This window comes from Ursus americanus, chromosome 10 (assembly GCF_024610735.1).
Source record: "Ursus americanus isolate L20-20 chromosome 10, mUrsAme1.1.p, whole genome shotgun sequence".
Taxonomy (NCBI): Eukaryota; Metazoa; Chordata; class Mammalia; order Carnivora; family Ursidae; genus Ursus; species Ursus americanus.
In genome coordinates, this window is record NC_142136.1 from 49,450,892 (window position 1) to 49,459,848 (window position 8,957).

Consider the following 8,957-nt stretch of genomic DNA (forward strand, 5'->3'; position numbering starts at 1 on the left):
AACTGAGGAATGAAACTGAGGCAGCTTTCCTTCTTCGTACTTTAATGAACCTTCAAATATTGCTGTATTTATTAACAACAATAGTAAGTCACATTTGTTGAAGACCTCCTGTGTGCCACATACGGTATTAGAAACCTGATACATGTATCAATTCACTTCATCCTCATAACGACTCTACAAAATAGGCACAGTTATCAAACCCATAGTACAGGTGCAGGAATAGAGCCTTGGAGGCGGGTTCTTCCCTCAAAGTCATCCAGCTGGGACAGGGTCAAGGTGAGACTCGACGTTAGGCCCCCAGGGTCCCAATCTCCCAAGCTTACTTATTATCTAACTCGCCTCCATGATTAGTAAATATGGTGTGTGTAATGCTCTTAATTTCAAAAATGTTCCTTTTCCCCCTCTACCCTATTTATTTTATAAGGAAATATAGGGTGTTTAGTGGCCTTCCTGAAGCATGGCCTTCAGGAACTGGACTCTGGTTTTATGCCAAGCCATTCACTGTTTATGCCAATGTCACCAAAACACTGATGACTGGAACTTCTTTTCTGGGGGAGGACCACGGATTATAAAAGGACAAAGAAAATTACTTTACATTGTTAGCAATTAGCTAATTAAGTAAATTATGTTAAGTATTTAACACTAGAACTAGTCCTTAGAGTTTACAAGTAGATTAAGAACAAATAGGAATGGGTTTTTTACTTGGGAATAAAATGAGATGGGAAAGAGATCCCCTGGGAACCCCAAGTGCATTCCTTTGCAAAAGCATGCCTGTGCACCTGGGCCCCTTGTCAGCTGCGCGAGGACCTCGGGTGAGTCACTTTCCTTCTCTGGGTCTCAATTTCCTATCTGTATAATAAAGGAGTCGTCCAGATGATGTACTGGTTCATTTCTTGCTCTGATTGCCACTGCTTCTATGACAAAATTGTCATTGCTTCTGTGACAAAGTCTATGACGGAGGATAAACCTCTCTCTGAAAAAGCTGGTAAGCTGACTACCAGGCACAGGAATCCAGCATTTTGCTTGACCTTTCTTCTCCTCTTAGAAAGAGGACCCTTTCACTTCTCCACAGCCCGGCAGCCCCAGCTGAGATCATAAGCCTTCATCCAAGCTTTTCGAGATAAAGCAGCCAAAGTAGGGGTGAGGCTAGGAGAAAAAGTGGGGATCAGGGAGGATGGAGAGCTTTTGGGTGCTGGAAGGATTTCTAGACCATATTCGCACCCATGCTTCCTTTTTTGGAACTGCCGAGAGAACTGCATTCTGATTCCTTTGTTACTGTTGTTGTTTCTTTTTTTCCTTTTAAAGCACTATCTATGGGTATAAAGGTTCATAATCTCAGGGATTGCTGAGCTAATTTATAAAATGAGAAAAGGAAGTTATTTTCCATGCACGTTGCATGATATTCCCCCTGACTGCGCTCACGCTGGGCTACAGCGCCTGGCTGGCTTCTCCTCCACACCACTTGATATTCTGCTCACAATGCAGAACACGGGAGAGTCAAGGCCAAACACGGATGGTGCACAATAGAAACAGGCCAAGAGCATGCTGTTTCCTGGGGACCGGATCCTGTTACCCTCTTATTGTTTGGGGACAGCAGGAAAGGGAGAGAGGAGCAGGCCCTCAGCAGTGTCTGAGAGACGAGCACCCGTGCTCAATCTCTACCGACCTGCAGGAACCTCAAAGAACAAAAACCTATCTCCGGGCTGCATGGCCCCTGGTCAACCAGCAACCGCAGCTACACCTCCAGCCAGCCAGGGGCCAGGCGCCTGCAGGCCCCGAGGAGCATCTGGAGTTAGGTGAGTGGAGGCAGAGCTGGAAGCTTCCAGGAAGGAATATGAAAACAGACACTGAGTAAAAGCTCGTCCGTGGGCACGTACCGTTGCCAGGAGAGTATTTTTTCCTCTTTTGCAAGCCTTCCTGCTCAACTTAAAGGTTCTTAAAACTAGAGCTGGAAGAAGGGTGGGAAGAAACTGGTGACTACCATTTCTTGACTGATGCTATGGGTCTGACCTGGTGCTAGGGACCGGAAGGTATTTTACCAGTCAGTCCTCACAGGTACCACACGTCACAGTTAAGGAAACTGAGACTCAGTTTCAGAAACCTGAGCAAGCTAACACAGCTGATCAATCACAAAGCTGGGGAGACTGGAAGCCAAGTGTGATTGTTCCCAAACCAGATCTGGTCCCATTATGCCACACGATCTGTACGTTGAGTGCTTGCTACATAGTAAACACCATGGATGGAAGTGTGTGTGTGTGTGTGTGTGTGTGTGTGAAAGAGACAGAGACAGAGACAGAGACAGAGACGGGGAGGCAGAGAGATATTGCATGTGTGTGTTTGTAAACAGACCTCCAAACACTCTGGGATCTGAACACAGGTCAGTCCAGCAGAGCAAACCGCCCGAACCTCTCCTTGGCCATCTTTCCTGATTCCAAGAATCCTCCCCTGTGAAGGCAGCCAGGCCGAGTTACCAGCCTTCACTTCACGGCTGGACCTGGAAGCCGATGGGACTGTGACCTACGACCCGCGGTATCTCACGTGCTACCCGTACCACACAGCCACCTCTGTTCAGCATATGATGCCCCAAAGAGTTCCATTCGGGGCGCTAGGCCATCAGTAGACCAGCCTACCCCAGCAGCTTCGCAGAGCTTCTCCCCGCGGCCGCAGAGCCACGGTCACAGGGAGCATCGGAGGCCTGAAGAGGAACCAGGGAGCCCGTGTTGCACTTCACTCTGCAGTTTTGTGCAGCTTGACTTCTAGGCTTGCCTTGGTTTTCCCTCAATCAACTCCTGTTTCTGATTGCCACTAAACTGCTGTGTAAAAGTAGAAGTGATGTGGAGAACAGGGAGGAGACGTAGAGAAAATTAAAAGTCCTTATAACCCGCAGCCCCTTGACAAGTACTTGAGGCAGGCAGAGTATGACATTCCTCTAGGAAACTCCCACTGTCTCAATGTTAATGCCTTGCTAGAGGGAAAAACAACCTTAGCTTGACAATAGCTAAGCCTCTAGGAGACTGTCTTTTTTTTATTAGGTTCAGTTAGCCAACATACAGTACATCATTAGTTTTTGATGTAGTGTACCATGATTCATTAGTTATGTATAACACCCAGTGCTCATCACCACACGTGCCCTCCTTAATACCCATCACCCTGTTAACCCCATCCCCCCACGTCCTCCCCTCTGAAACCCCAAGTCTGTTTCCCGGGGTCCATAGTCTCTCATGGTTCATCTCCCTCTCTCATTTCTCCCCCTTCAGATTTCCCTCCCTTCCCCTATGGTCCTCCATGCTGTTGCTTATGTTCCACATATGAGTGAAACCATATGATAATTGTCTTTCTCTGCTTGACTTACTTCACTTAGCATAATCCTCTCCAGTTCCATCCATGTCGATGCCAATGGTGGGTATTCATCCTTTCTGATGGCTGAGTAATATTCCGTTGTATATATGGACCACATCTTCTTTATCCATTCCTCTGGTGAAAGACGTCTTGGGCTCTCTGACATCGGCCACAGTAATTTCTGTTGAGTCTTCTTCAGCATAGAAAAGTCCTTTTGGAAACTTCCCTATGTCTTTACCTTCCCAACTCCAACATACATAATCAATGGCTCCTCACGACTCCAGTGCAGCTCTTTCTGCCCATGGGTCCTGTCCCTGTGCTTTCGTTAAAAAAAAAAAACACCTTTTGGCACCGAAAACGTCTCAAGAATTCTTTGTTGGCCATCAGCTCCAAACCCCAACCTTCAAACCACATCAGAAGCATGTGTCTCCTTGCTGCTTCCCCAAAACATGAAAGAAAATGGAGGGATTCAACAAAGAAACGAAACACAGGGCATCTGCCTATGATGTGCCTATAGAGAGGGGGCCTATGTTGTGGGCAGCTCGAACTGGAAACTTCTGAGAGTGGAGGGGGGCCTACTATGAGTAATTGCTCCAGGACAATAAGCACACACAGGACCGGCCCAGGCAAAACCAAGATGTATGGGCGGAAGGAAAGTCTCTGCAAACGGGGTCTGGATCATGGCTCTTTCCTGCGCAGCATGCAGCCTATGAAGAGGTGGGGTAGTGGTGGTGGTTTGCAAGGGAGGCGCGGGCTGCAAAAGTAAGTGGTCTTCCCTGCCTTTGGGTCTCCCTGCAAACTGGAACTGTCAGAGACATCCCTCTTCTATTGCTTGGCCCCACCTCAAAGCCTCTAAGCTCTCCACCGTTCAAACTTCTCAGGCGAAGTGTTAAAAAACAAATCCTTCGGAATAAATTCTCCTGGCCAGAGATACCTGCATTACAACTGGCAACAAATCCCTAAGGCCTGGGAGTGGCTCTCAGCTGCCCGGGAGCTTGGAATCCTACAAAAGAAGAGGGGAAACCTACCCTGCCTCCCAGCCCCATGAGGTTTTTTCAGAAGAAAAACACCTCCCTTGCTCCACCTGTCAAAGGGCTTAAAGGGAATCACCTGGCACTCGGGAATAATGAATCCTTAGGATTAACCGGCTCTAAATTTCGTCAGTTCGGGGTTAATGGGAGCCAAACGCTGAGAAGGCACGATGTGGCAGGCCGGCTTCCTCGCCGAGGCAGGAGAGGACCGAGGGAAGCAGCACGTCTGAGAAGGCTCGCCCCTGAGGTGCCCCTGGGCGCCAGGCCCACTCCCGAATCCCCACTCTCCTGTTAAAAATGAAGCTTCTCTCCCCGCAGGCAGTGAAGACAGCCCTGCAAAGCGGAGCTCTGCCGCCGGCCAGTGTGCGGCAGAACGACAGCGGAGCAGCCCCGACAGAGAGCTTCCAGGGTCTTCTTAATTGGGTGCACAGAATCCGGAGTCTCCTAACGGCCACTTAACACCAGCATCATTAGTTGTGTCGCTGTGGAACTACCCACCAGATGTGTAACAACCGTATTTACTGGTCTGTGTGCAGCTGGTTATACCTTCTCTGGGCTCGCGCCCCATTCGCTCGGATGGCTGTTTCCCCATCTGCTTCGATGCGGGTGCCTCGATGCCGCCCCAGGACATGGGGTCCCCTGTGCCCCCTCAGGACACCCAGTACCGGATCAGGCCCGAGAGCACTGGAGAGGTTAAAGGACTGCTAGCATCTGATTTTTATTAAAAACAACATTTAAAAAAAAAAAAACCCACCATTCTATTGCCACCAGAGAATTTTATTTTTCTGCTGGGAGAAGAAAAGCCCTGTGAATGTTTTATTCAGCAGGAACTAGAACACTGTTATTATAAAACTTTCTTTTCCAAACTAATTCCCTGAGCTTAGGCTGCCAGAATGCCTCCTCTCCAGGGCAGTTCTGCCTTCACTCATTGACTTTAGAGATCCTTCTAGAAAATGTGCCACCCAGACTCCAGCAAGCAGCAGATGGTCTCTGTGGGGCTGTGGAGCTCATTGTGGGGCAGCCCCACCCAGGATGGCTCTGAGAAAACCGACAAGTTGAGTTATCATTGGAAAGGAACACCATGCTGCTGTCCTTAACAGGATGCTCTTCCGGAGCACATCAGAGCCTGGCAATGGCCCTCAGGGTAAAGGGAGGGGTGTCCCTATCTGCACTATTACCTCAGGAGTTCTGGGTAAAGCATCACCCCCCAAAGTCAGCCTGTTGGCCAAGGATCCCTTAAGTCCTCGGAGGGAAATATCAGCCGGGGGGAAAATGAGAGACATGGCATACACCAAATTCTGGAAGATCCTAGATGGTTCTACAAATAGAAACAATTCTTGTTCTTATCCTCAAAAAGAAATGGAGGGGCCTGAGCCTCCCATAGGACACCAGTGGATCCCTAAGATGGATTGACCTTTGACACTGGTCTCATTCCAACATCTCTGATGGAGTCTGACAGAGGAACTATTAAGCTGTAAAAGCCCTTTGTAAGCTCATTCAGACTGAGCACTGTAGGAGGAGAAACTCCCCTGTGATGGCAGCATCAGGCAGAGCCACCACTGAGAGTGAGAAAAAAAAAAAAGACAAAAAAACCCAGTGATGAATGACCAGGAGATGAAGGACGTGCTAAAAGGAGCAGTCACCGGAGACAAAATGGGAACGGCAGCAACAGTGAAAGTGGTGGTCGCCAAATAAGGTACTGTGCCAGAGACAGTCTATTGGCACTGGTATCCATTTCCAACTCCCATCATCTTCCCCGCATCCCAGGGAAAGGAAGATTGAAACTGCATCTCCCAGTCTCCTGTCGAGCTACACTTCTGGGTTCATTTAGGTTCAGTGAACAAAATCCACTTACGTGAGCTCCGAAAGGCGGAAGACTTGGCAAGTGTGCTAGTGGGCAAGTGGGCGCCAGAAGAGGTGAGAGCTGGCAGGAGATGGACTCCACATTCCCAGGGCTGGTGCCAGTTCGGAGGGTTGCAGAGATGACACCAGTGGTAGTGGCAGATGCAGTTTCTTGATTTCTGGGTTGTTGACAGAGGTGTGACCTCAAAGCTGAATATTCAATGGCAGCCTCCAGGTGCCACACCCCCAGGCTTTGCAGTGATTTTGTAAGCACTTCATTCTCTGTATTAAATCCTTTTCTTCTTGCAATACCTAGAGTGGCAAACAGACTCGCTGGCTGTTCACCAACACATTTTCTTTCTCCTGTGTACCCAACCAGACTAGACGTCTCCCAGCCTCCCTTAGGGTTGGGTGTGACCCTACATTCATGCACTTGGACCCATCACAATCTATCACAGTTGGGCACCACTTTCAGATTGAAACTAAACAGCCAACACCTCAAAGCCTCCATGCTCTTCTCCTTCTACTTATCTGAGGCAGACAAGCACATTGACCTCGAAGGCTACACGTGGGGACGGTGGAGCCGCAGGACGGAACAGAATGAGCCTGGGTCTCTGCATCACCGTTCGGAACAGAAGCTCTTGGCCATCACGGTGGCGCCAGACAAAACCACAACCAGTGCATGAGGGGGACAGAAAGGTGTTAGAGATGAGGAAAGCGTTATAGACACAATGACCGAGGACAAGATGGTTGAAAGCAGTGGTCACTGAAAGTAGAGAGAAAAAACACCTGCTGTTGAGCTAAGTCACCGAGGCTGTGAGGTTTATCTAATACGGCAGTTAGCAGCACCCCAGTTAAAGGAAGTTGTTTCTGTTTCTGCTGTGAACTGACTGATGACAGCTCCCAAGGTAGAAGAGTAAATCACTGATAATACATAAAAACATTATAGGCCACAACCAAAAAGAACACATGAGCTGGCAGAATGTACGTAAAAAGAGAGATGTGGAGTCATTTTAAAGTTCCTTGGTAGAGCTTCAGGAATGGAATTCCTTTGATGTCATATAAACCCTGGCCCCTGCCCGTCATTCCACCCTTATCCTCCTGCACCTGCCACACACGCTGAGCTCCAGGAAAACCACAGAGAAGCGCCTAAACACGCCACAGGCTTTTCTTTCAGATTCCTAGAGGGGCTGGGGCCTGGGAAATGAGCCTTCCAGGTTCCAAGGTGTCCAGAGGTGGCACCCAAGGAGAAGCCTCCCTGCTGGACAGATGAAAGGCCATCTTTCTCCACAGTGGACCTTGATTCTAAGAGCTGTTCCCTTTGAATGAGCTCCAGGGGCAGATGCAGATCTCAGAAACAAGTGGGCGCATCCCAAGCTACAGATGTGAGGCCTGGCAACTGAACTGACAACTCAAATAGCATCTCTCATCGATGAGCCAGGCCAGCTGGTCTGTTCCACTGGCTGGGAGCATCATGCCTTAGAAACGGGCCTGCGTGTTATTTTCTGATGTGTCACAATTCACCCTTTTGTTGTTCTGGAACATTCTGGAGCAGGGGAGGCTAATCATCCCTCATGGTGTGACATCTGTTTGAGATGACTGCAGGCTCAGGCCCAGAACCTCCCTTCATCATCCTGAAGGCAGCCACATGATCACAGTTGGTCCATCCCCTGCCATTTCCCTTTCAGTAGTTCACGAATCAAGAAGAGAGGGAAAACACATTCTTCAGGCTGGCAATGTAAGCAAACCCTGAGAAAGAAATGCACTGTACTAAAAGTAGAGTACAAAATAAATACCCATCCCTGCTCTGAGAAGACTGATGTTCTTGTTGACTAGAGCAAAGCAAGTGGAAAACCTCTGCATCTATTTTGGCCCCACCCTTGATGGAAGCCAGTCTTCAGATAGGTTTTCAGTGGCTCAAAAGAAAGGGAAAGGAGCCTCAGTCTCTGCTGCTATGTCAGTCTGTGTTTTCGTGTCAGAACATAGTAAACACCAGCTCTGAGGGCCCGTCTTGGAGTTGAGGACAAAGAGAGGGTGCTCCTGCCGTTGGAACTCCTTCATGGCAAAAACGGCACCTGCTTAGAGAGTTGCTACTCACAACAAGTCTTATAGAGGAGAAGACGTAAACTCTGACCCCAATTAGCTTCATATCTTGTCAACCCAGTGACCACTCTGAACCTAAGACTCAAAATGAGAAACCAGGATAATAGCTCTTTGTTGAGGGCAGAGCATGTGCCAAAAACTGTACTAAACACTTTCTATATTTAATATCATCTAATTCACCCAACAGGACCCAGAGGTAGGTGGTTTTATTCCATTATACAGAGAATGGCATGGAGTCTCAGAAAAATTAAGGAAATTGCCCAATGCCATACCACTTGTCAGTAGCAGAACCAAGAGTCAAATCCAGTTTTGCTTGACCCCAAATCCTGCGCTCTTTCCCACTGTGCATCTGTAATTAGTATCAGGACTCATCTGGCTAGAGATGCTTGCAGCTCAGGGATAGAGATTGGAGAACAGACACTGAATAAGGCTAGGAAGTTTCAGGTTTGGCGAGCACTGCCAGGTAGGTAGGCTTGACTGACACCCAGAGCTAGGCCCCTCCCATGGCAATTCCAGGCCAGGAGGGAATCCTTACAAGGCAGGAGGTCACCTCAGCTCTCCATACCTCTCCCTCTCCACCTCCCTCAAAATAAAAAAATGGAGGGAACCCTAAGAACACCTGTTAATGCTGTTACCCACTGG

General features: G+C 48.6%; 1 long non-coding RNA gene across 1 annotated transcript in view; it reads right to left on the reverse strand.

The window, feature by feature from the left end:
- The window catches only part of LOC123801035 (uncharacterized), a 519,085-nt gene extending 515,275 nt beyond the window's left edge, over positions 1-3,810 (reverse strand). The window contains exon 1 of the long non-coding RNA XR_015725942.1: positions 3,353-3,810. This is a non-coding gene — a long non-coding RNA (uncharacterized LOC123801035). The remainder of the gene's footprint in view (positions 1-3,352) is intronic.
- Between the last annotated feature and the right edge of the window lie 5,147 nt (positions 3,811-8,957).